Source organism: Triticum urartu, chromosome 2 (assembly GCF_003073215.2).
Source record: "Triticum urartu cultivar G1812 chromosome 2, Tu2.1, whole genome shotgun sequence".
Classification (NCBI taxonomy): domain Eukaryota; kingdom Viridiplantae; phylum Streptophyta; class Magnoliopsida; order Poales; family Poaceae; genus Triticum; species Triticum urartu.
The window spans coordinates 206,783,699-206,793,659 of NC_053023.1; the positions used below are offsets into that span (position 1 = coordinate 206,783,699).

General features: G+C 45.2%; 1 long non-coding RNA gene across 3 annotated transcripts; it reads right to left on the reverse strand.

The window, feature by feature from the left end:
* Window positions 1–4,551: 4,551 nt before the first annotated feature.
* Window positions 4,552–8,452, reverse strand: LOC125541416. Of its 3 annotated transcripts, none has more exons than XR_007297521.1 (8): window positions 8,164–8,450; window positions 7,555–8,049; window positions 7,149–7,373; window positions 6,718–7,052; window positions 6,484–6,624; window positions 6,309–6,351; window positions 5,908–6,177; window positions 4,552–4,805 (listed from the first exon to the last, which is right to left on the reverse strand). It is a non-coding gene; the product is annotated as an uncharacterized LOC125541416 (long non-coding RNA). The 3 variants fall into 3 exon arrangements; XR_007297522.1 differs by having other exon boundaries at window positions 7,551–8,049; XR_007297523.1 differs by having other exon boundaries at window positions 7,149–8,049; window positions 8,164–8,452.
* Window positions 8,453–9,961: the final 1,509 nt, after the last annotated feature.

The following is a 9,961-nucleotide window of genomic DNA, read 5'->3' on the forward strand; positions in this document are numbered from 1 at the left end:
GGTTATGCTCTCACATGCCTCTATATTTCATATTTACATGAGTGCATACATGTAGGGGGAGTCTATGCTTGTTACATGTCCTTCCAAAGCTTTACTTGCTGTTCTTTATATCTTTATCTAAAGCTTTGATGTATGTTGCCATCAATTACCAAAAAGGGGGAGATTGAAAGCACAAGTGCTCCCTAGGTGGTTTTGATAATTGATGACAACACATCTCTTGTTGGAATAACATTTCTATCTAGCATGTTTCAGATAAGTTCAACAATGGAGTGGCATGGACTAAAGGTTGTGGGAACTCCTTCAAGATGCTAAGGACAAAGGATTGGCTAAAGCTTAAAGCTCAAGACTCCTCATTTTACATTTTAGTGATCCAAGATCACATTTGAGCCCATAGGAAAAGCCAATACTATCAAGGAGGGATGAGGTGTTGCTTAATGAGCCTCTTGCTTCATGTGCTTAATGATATGCTCCAAAATCCTCAGCTACTTTCCCACTTCCACATATGAACTAAACCCTAAGCCAAACTCGGTCCTACCGATTCTTCCTATCCGGCGCCACCGAGTTTCACTTGTCATAAGCCACTGCCACACCCTAATCAGTTCGGTCTCACCGATGGGATCTCGGTCTCACCGAGATGGGCTTGCAAACTCTGTTACCCGTTGCAATATTCTCGGTCCCACCGACATATGCAATCGGTCCCACCGAGTTTTCTTGACCAAATCTCAGTTTCACTTATTACCCAAATCGGTCCCACCGAGTTTGAGTAATCGGTCAAACCGAGTTTTGGATTTACCCTAACCCTAGCACATCAGTCCCACCGAGTTGATCCAGTCGGTCTCACCGAAATCTCTAACGGTCACTAGGTTTACCTTTTCGGTCCGACCGAGTTTGTTGATTCGGTCCCATCGAGATTGGAAAACTGTGTGTAACGGTTGGATTTTATGTGGAGGCTATATATACCCCTCCAGCCCCTCTTCATTCGTGGAGACAGCTATCAGACTAAGCCTACACTTCCAGCATCCTATCTCTGAGAGAGAACTACCTACTCATGTGTTGAGGCCAAGATATTCCATTCCCACCATATGAATCTTGATCTCTAGCCTTCCCCAAGTTGCTTTCCACTCAAATCTTCTTTCCACAAAATCCAAATCCTATGAGAGAGAGTTGAGTGTTGGTGAGACTATCATTTGAAGCACAAGAGCAAGGAGTTCATTACCTACACACCATTTGTTACTTCTTGGAGAGTGGTGTCTCCTAGATTGGCTAGGTGTCACTAGGGAGCCTCCGTCAAGATTGTGGAGTTGAACCAAGGAGTTTGTAAGGGCAAGGAGATCGCCTACTTCGTGAAGATCTACCGCTAGTGAGGCAAGTCCTTCGTGGGCGATGGCCATGGTGGGATAGACAAGGTTGCTTCTTCGTGGACCCTTTGTGGGTGGTTGCTTCTTCGTGGACCCTTCGTGGGTGGAGCCCTTCGTGGACTCGCGCAACCGTTACCCTTTGTGGGTGGAGCCCTCCGTGGACTCGCGCAACCGTTACCCTTCGTGGGTTGAAGTCTCCATCAACGTGGATGTAGGATAGCACCACCTATCCGAACCACGGGAAAAACATCCGTGTCTCCAATTGCGTTTGAATTCTCCAAACCCTTCCCTTTACATTCTTGCAAGTTGCATGCTTTACATTCCGCTGCTCATATACTCTTTGCATGCTTGCTTGATATGTATTGTGTATGTTGAAATTGTGCCTAAATTCCACTTAAACTTAAAAAGCTTAAAAATTGCAACTTTAGCATTAAGTGTCTAATCACCCCCCTCTAGACACATCTACTTCTAGATCCTACAGTTTGCCTTGTGGTACTAGCAAAGGAGGACATTAATTATCCCTTGCATGCATGCGGGAGTTTGTAAAAAAAGGCATCTTGATGTTCCATGCAATGCACGGGCATCTTTCTAGTCCATGAAAACAACAGATGGCAAAATTCCATGGCGAACGAGGGATTTGAATCTGTTGGGAGGGGCTGTTTGGATCTTGCCCGGTGTAGCCAAAATATTGGTGACCCATTTGTCCACCGGTGCCTTTGCCACCGATGAACGAGGAATGGCTCGGGTGCTCATGCTGTCATGCATCCTCTAGCGCGCACGTTGGAGACGAGCTCGCATGAGCTGTGTTTTTTTGTCCCACAACGCCGCCCGAGCCGCCCGCAGACCGACCGGCGACCCGCAAATTACACCATCCAACCGTAGCCGCACATATTATGACAGCAACTCAACCAACCGGACGAAATTCACACAAACACGTAGACAAACTGATATTTCATATAAACAACGATGGAAATCATATAAAATACCGGATTTTCATACAAACATGGCGGATTTCATTACATTCAAATGAACTACGCGGTGCTAGTTCTGGACAGCATAGGTATATAATACCTGGCCTAAATGGTCGACCGCCGATCAATTTGTGTTCCTCATGTCCGGCAGCACGATCACCAGACTGCCGGGAGCCCCGGAGGTATATGCTTCAGCACAAAGGACGGCTCGCTTCCCCACTGCCCAACTGATATCATTGGCTGGTGCCGAAGATTATGGTGGTCGGCACCGGTTCAACTTCATCACCGACCACTACTTTGCCATGGACGACACCGACTCGAGTTCATCCTAACATTCCCCTCTTCCGTGGAGCCCATGCGGGGTCGACGAAGGTCCTCACAACAAAAGGATTCGGCAAGACACCTGCTGTGTACGCCGGCATCGCCTCCGCGGTGGCCTTCATGGGACCCAAGCGGCGGTGGCCTCCCGTGTTCTACTTCTCCTCGATGATGGCGGCGGACGCGGAGGCGCTGGCCACCAACTTGTCGCTCTCCGCACACTCGGCTTCTGTCGGTGCTTGCATGGCGCGGCCACTGGCATGGGAGTCTCGGCCACAGAAACGGGAGACGCGGTACGAGGCGGCGGCATGGACGGCAGCAATGACGCCCGTGCGCCGCTCCTCGTCGAGCTGGCCTGGAGCGGCGAGTTGCTGAACCGCGCGCCGGCTTGGGTGGCAACTGGCTCCGTCGGGCGAGGGGAGGGAGGTGGATCAGCGAGCTGCATAGCTCGTATCCGGTGGGCTACCCAGCCGACTTGGATGCGGAATAACTACTCTTCGTAAGCCATTGTAAGAGTGTACAAAATGCTGGAGGAAATAGGGGAGCGGTGGAGGTGTGCGATTCTTGGCCGGCGTTTGGCCTCGTTTAAATAGGAGATTAAATAGACGGCGGACGGGAGGAGCTCGGCCGGTGTTGCGTTTAACGCCGGCCCGGTCATGAACGGACGTGTGTCCAGAGTGGGTTTCTCAGCTTCCACACGGGCGGGTTTCATGGAGGCGTTTGAATGCGGCACGGAGGCATGTTCAGCCGGGCGTGCCGCGAGTGGCGCCCTCGACTCTGACCTAGGACACCGCATCGTTCTTCCACTGACGTGTGGGCTCTTTGGGTGCATGGCATGCATGTCAGTGACCCAACGCAGGCAGCGCACAGCAGAGGAACCTTATGTTGATAGCCCGTTCAATACGTTGTGATTCATAAAGACCGCTGTAAACATCAATGTTCTGCTTATCACAGATAAGATTGATTAATACTTGTAACAATCCATGTCCTTAACAAAGGGTGCATGCACGTATAGGTTGAGCGTGTGTCTTGCTTCGTGTGATGTGTGCATGCAGGCGTGCGAGTGTTGCGTGCGTGCGAGGGTATGTTTCAGTGTTGCATGCATGGGTGCGTACGTGCGTGTGTTCGTGAGTGCATGTGTATGTGTCAGTGTTGCACGCCAGCCTGCGTGCGTATGTACGTGTCAGTGTTGCACGCCTACATGTGTGCGTGTCTTGCGTGCGTGCATGTGTACGTGCGAGGTGAGGCTACACGTCAGTCGACTCACTTTTTCATCTCTGGTCATTAGATTTTCCAGCCGTTGGATACGAAATCAAGGGCCTCCAGTTTATCATCAAACTCCACCCCCCTAAGCCGCCAGCCACCACCGGCCGAACCGCCAGCCCCCGCCGCCCGCGGCCGACCCGCCCTCCCCGAAACCACTCCCCACCACCGGTCCTCCGCCGCACCGGCCATCCCTCTAGCCCCCCCCCCTCCCGCCGAGCTTTTTCTCCGGGGATCCCCACCCCACCGCCCAATGAACGCCCCCAACCGCCGGTGACTGCCAACCAGAGGTCTCATGACTTCGAATACCCACCGACCACTAATTTATTACCATTTCTGTCCTTCATATACGCATTGATGGGTGGGCCCTATGGTAATGTGCGCTGCTGAATGTGGACCGTTTGACTGGTCAATTGATTGTGTTATCAACAAATTATGGAGATGTATGGTGAACCAGTGACCGTATGATCACCCTAAAATGTACTCCTACTAGTCGTCAACCCGTGCACCTGCACGGGCTAGGTTGCGAATTGTTATGTTTTTATTAGTCTTTACTAACAATTGCAATGACGTAATATTTTGAGAACATGTCCTACTGGAATGATGGAAATGATGTTCTCACCAAACCTACACACTTGAAGATGAATCAGTTCGCTTCAAGAATAATATTAGATGAACCATGTTGCCACATGGATTTTTTTCATAAGAAAATGGTTTTCCTTATTAAACAATGTCTTGATGAGAAACAGCAATATAACTTCTTAATAGTAGGACAACGGTACGTAGTGCTCGTATCCGTCCCCGTAATTTCCCGAGAGACACCATTTGTTCACTTGGCATTGCATGATGCATCAGTATTGCTGCACCTCGACTCTTTGCCGTCGCTAAAGAACTCCTGCATTGTGTTGTCATTACACACCAGCCCGACAAACTTGTCACCTCCCGTCATTACATTATGATAGTATGCATAAAATGATAGTAGTGATCTAGTGATTGAACAACCATCTAATCTTGATTCACATGCCCATCTAATTATTTAGCTACACCCAAAATAATCATTTATAGTGATTTTCATGTGACATTGTCTCCTCTTTCATTCATGTGTAATTAGTGATGAAATTAATGAAACATATCGAATTGCTTGGAAAAAAGACTAAGATAACAAAATGTAGTATAAATCCATTGTGTTGTACATGCTTTTATGCTGAAACTAATGTGCTAGAACTGTGTTCTACTCACTTCGTGCAATATCTAAGCAATAAAGGGATAAGTCAAGAAAAGAGATAAATCAAACTCGATGATAAATTGGTTGATATTTTCACCTCTTCCCTAGATGCGGGTTAGAAGACCAAATAATTAATTGATCAGAAGCACGTCATGCCATCCAAAGGAAATACTAAATGATCAAACTACTAATTAAATCTAAGGCTCTTCACTCTTCTATCTAGAATTTGTCTAGTGGTTGACATACATCAAGCATCTTTGGCGAGTTCGACTGAACAAAAATTTGGCTGAATGAAATCTTAATGTTCGTCTATCTATCTTGTGTGCTGACATTGTAGGGTCATTAATCTGAACATGTTAAATTTGTGTTATTTTTTATAGAGTCACCTTCCATGGTGGCTCCTCGGCAATCATTGTGTTGAACTATTATATCTTGTAGTGGGCGTAGCAGTCACTATTTTATATCACAATCAGTAAGTATGATTTCCTGTTTAATAACTTCATGGCATGCTAAGTTTAAATGCTCTAGCATTTACTTTTGAAGTCTTGATCCCATGGTTAATTGTACTAACAACTCAAAGTGTTATCATTATTTTAATGAAAAGGACAACACTTCATGGTTTTAGTAAGAAAAACAAAACAAAACAGTACATCATTTGTGTTCTTGTATGTCACCTACTACTAAAGAAATGGAAATTGCACAATCTACTGGTCTCAATATTTAAAACTTCCAAAGCTAAAAGACGAAATTTTCAAAAGGAAGCTTCTCTAACCTGGTGTAAGCAATGATGCTGCTTGTCAAGAGAAAGAAATCTCGGCAGTGATCCCATGCTAAGAATGAGCTTAGTTTTGGACCAACCATCGTACTGCTTCTTTCTGGGCCGTGTACCACATGATATGTAGATAGATCAACATTATGAACATCCATTTGGTGCCTCTGAGACACCTCACAACTGGTCAAACAACAACTTGCAGCTGGGCGTCTCACTAAAGAACAAACTCTTGTCCATCTAGGTGAAAGCCAAGGCATGGACAGAATAATCCTGGAAGCAAAACAATCATACAAAAAAAAAATTGCGGGAAGACAATCATACAATTTAGAAACCTGATAGAAAATAGATTATAATATTCAGGGGATAGACTATGAGGAGAAGAACAAATCTGACAAACAAACCTGAAAACGGGACGTGTAGCCATGAACCATTTAGGAATAGAATCTGAAAAAAAAAAGAAATCAGTTCCAAGTATATAATATGATAAAGCTAACTGATCTGGCTGGCCGTTCCTTGTAAATAGCCAATATCCTAATTCATCAAGTATTGTTAGCAAGTAGAAAACAAAAAACTAACCACGTGATGCAGGATCTATAAATTTCTAGTTCAAATTTTTTTCCAGTACTTGTAGAGTCGCAAACATAGGTAATCTTGTAGGTATATATAGTAGATATACACCACTTAAATATATAATGTCTCCTGCGGGGTGCAGAATATCTGAAAAAAGAAAAATATGAATCAAGTGTATAAATATCTAGAGATTGAGTGATCAGAAGAAATTTATGGTCCTACAAAAAGGAGAATACATACGTATCAATGTGATATTGTATAGCTCTTGCTGTTGTGCTGTTTGTGTGCCTGAAGTCTTGCAGCTCGCCTCACGCCTCATATTAGCAGACCGCTCCAAGGTGCCGAGGAGCAGCAACACCATCAGCTCTCCCTGTCGAGGAGCAGTACCGCCGGGCCTTCGAGCACTGGAGCACCCTATAACTGGTCGATGACCACCACCGTGATATTGTAAACTAACCACGTGATGCAACAACTATAAATTTCTAGTGTAGTCACAAATATAGTAATCTTCTTCTAGTTATACATAGTACATGTACACCACTTAAATATATATTCTCCTGCGGGGTCCAGAATATCTGAAAAAAGAATGCATGAATCAAACGTATAAATATCTAGAAATTGAGCGATCAGAAGAAATTGATGGTCATATGGAAAGGAGAATATATACGTACCAATGTGATATTATATAGCTCTTGCCATTGCGCTGTTTATGTGCCTGAAATCTTGCAGCTCGCCTCATGCCTTCTATTAGCAGACCACTCAAAGGTGCCGTGAAGTCTTGCAGCTCGCCTCACGCCTCCTATTAACAGACCGCTCAAAGGTGCCGAGGAGCAGCAGCACCATCAGCTCTCCATGTGGAGGAGCAGTACCGCGGGGCCTTCGAGGCCTGGAGCAACCTATAACCGGTCGATGACCACCGTGCAAAATAAAACATGACCAAAACACTTCAACTCGGATGCAAACAGTATATACACACATGTTTCTTTTATTACATTATATTAATATTTCTCCATTGCACGCATGCTATGCCTAATCAAGAAAGATCGTGTGCAGACTAGAGATTCAACATATACCTACATCAAGAGTTATTCATACGGGCACCAGGATTGTTGTTGCATACTGGCATGGCGCCATACACATGCCAGCGATGAGAAGCAACAGAGCAGTCGGTATTGGACTCGGCACCGCCAGTATTGGACTCGCAAAGTCGCAATAAACCCAGTATGGTGGATGAACAATTTTCTTTCGGATGAGCCAATATGCATCGGTAGATAACTATACGTGATTAGTTGTGCCACTGTAATAGTAAGAATGGTTCAAGTAAATATGCATGTGACAAATCAGCATAGATAAATCAGCACGTGTGATAAGAGAGAGAGTAACTAATCCATCAGATCTTGGTCAAACTCAGCATAGAGAAATCAGCACGTGTGATAAGAGAGAGAGTAACTAATCCATCAGATCTTGGTCAAACTCGCCAGGGACTAAAGATTTGAACGAAATTGCATATGAAGCCATGAGCTATCATGGATTGTTGTCTCCTTGGCTCCAAATCACACAAATAAGCAATACCTGTACATGTAGTGCCATGGAAACAACTCAGAATTATACGATTTCATCCAATCAAACTGGGGCCGCTAGTGCTGTTGAAAGAACAGTTGAGGGATAATCGATGGAGTACCGTACCTTGTGATGGGTGGATCAAATGGAGAGCCAGCGATGTAGGCTTCAAACTGGAAGGCGTCGTTCCTTGGTCGTGCTCTAGCCGGAGGAGGGAAGAACGATCAACTGCCATCGATCGGAGGTCTTGGACAGTAGAAACCATGGAAGGAAACGGAGGCTGCTAGGTTAGATTTAAACCTCTACCATAACAATTTGAGAGATTTGGCTCTCCGGAGAGATATACGTGAGAGTTTTATCCCTTTTAGATAGTTATTGGTCAGAGATGGTTAGAGTTGGGTCGTGGGAGAGACACGCGTACGTGACAATTTTGGAGAGATTGGGAAATTCTGGTCGTGAGGGTATCCATGACTTTTTTATTGGGAGATATCCGGGAGATTCTTTTTTCTTTTTTCAGAGAAACATGAGAGATTGGATCTGAACCATAGTTTTGGCCGTGAGGGACATATCAATGAGATTTTTTTTCTTTTTTGGCCGTGAGGGACATATCAATGCGATTTTTTTCCTTTTTTGAGAGATACATGAGTTTTTCTTTTTTTGGGAGATAGTACATGAGAGATTGGATCTGAACGTAATTTGGGCCATGAGGGACATATCAATGAGTTTTTCTTTTTCTTTTTTGAGAGATCCATGAGAGATTGGATCTGAACTGTAATAACTCGGTCCCACCAGATTAACGGCTCATAAAATCTAATTAATGTGGAAATTTCTAGGAAGTTAAGAATTAGTATAGGTATAGATTTTATTAACACAGTACAGGCTCAAACTACCATTTCTTTCTTTCATATACGGGCTGGCAGGTGGGCCCCACGGTTACGTGCCCCGATGGTGCAACACTAGTTGCGCCGCGTGGAACGTTTGACTGGTCAATTGATTGTGTCATAAACAAAATACGGAGTTGTACAGGTGAGCCAGTGACCGTATAATCATGATATGTATTTGTTTAACACGGTACAGACGCAAGGGCTCATATATACGCGCAAGCATTCACCGCTATAAGTGCACACACGCGAACCCTTCCCCTATGGGCACCTTCAAGAGAGTGGGCCGGTATATATGATCTTGAGATTTTACGAAGTCACCATAGGTGCCACGTAGTCGAGTGGAACGTCTCCTCCCACTGAACGTACATCACCGGAAAATACTGAAATTAACACAAGATAAATGCGAGCACCGGGACTTTAACCTTGGTGGGCTGGAGAAACCACTGTCCTCTAACCATCCAACCACATGTTGGTTAGCACGACAAAATGTATGTGGTGACCGTGATGAGCTTATTCTGAAGTCCAGTGACCATATCGTGCTTTCGCTTCAAATACAGTGACCGTGAGTGTCGTCAACAAAATACGGAGCATGCATCAAATGCAAAGTCCGTCAGTGTCATCAACAAAATATGGAGATGTATCGTGAGCTAGATACCGTTGTACTATTGTATATGCTTATTTTCTTAGTGGCCGATTGCGTGTGCGGTGTGGTGGGCACATCATTTCTAGTTGTGGTGGGTCAACATGAAGACTCATGGGTCGGTTCCATCCTGCGCCACATATAGGTTGGACCGAGACGTGTTGTACGAAGACCCACGTGGAGGACTCGGCGTAAAACACGATGCTACCAGAGTCGCGGAGGACTCTATCCCCACTGGTGATAAGCCGACTATATATGATTTGTAACCCTAGGCCCTTAGTATGTTATACAAGCTTGGGGGCTAGTTCGTCAATAGTATACACACACGCACAATGCCTGGTATTCACGTGTACTTTGTACACACCCCTATCACTAATATACAGTACCAGGAGTAGGCTCT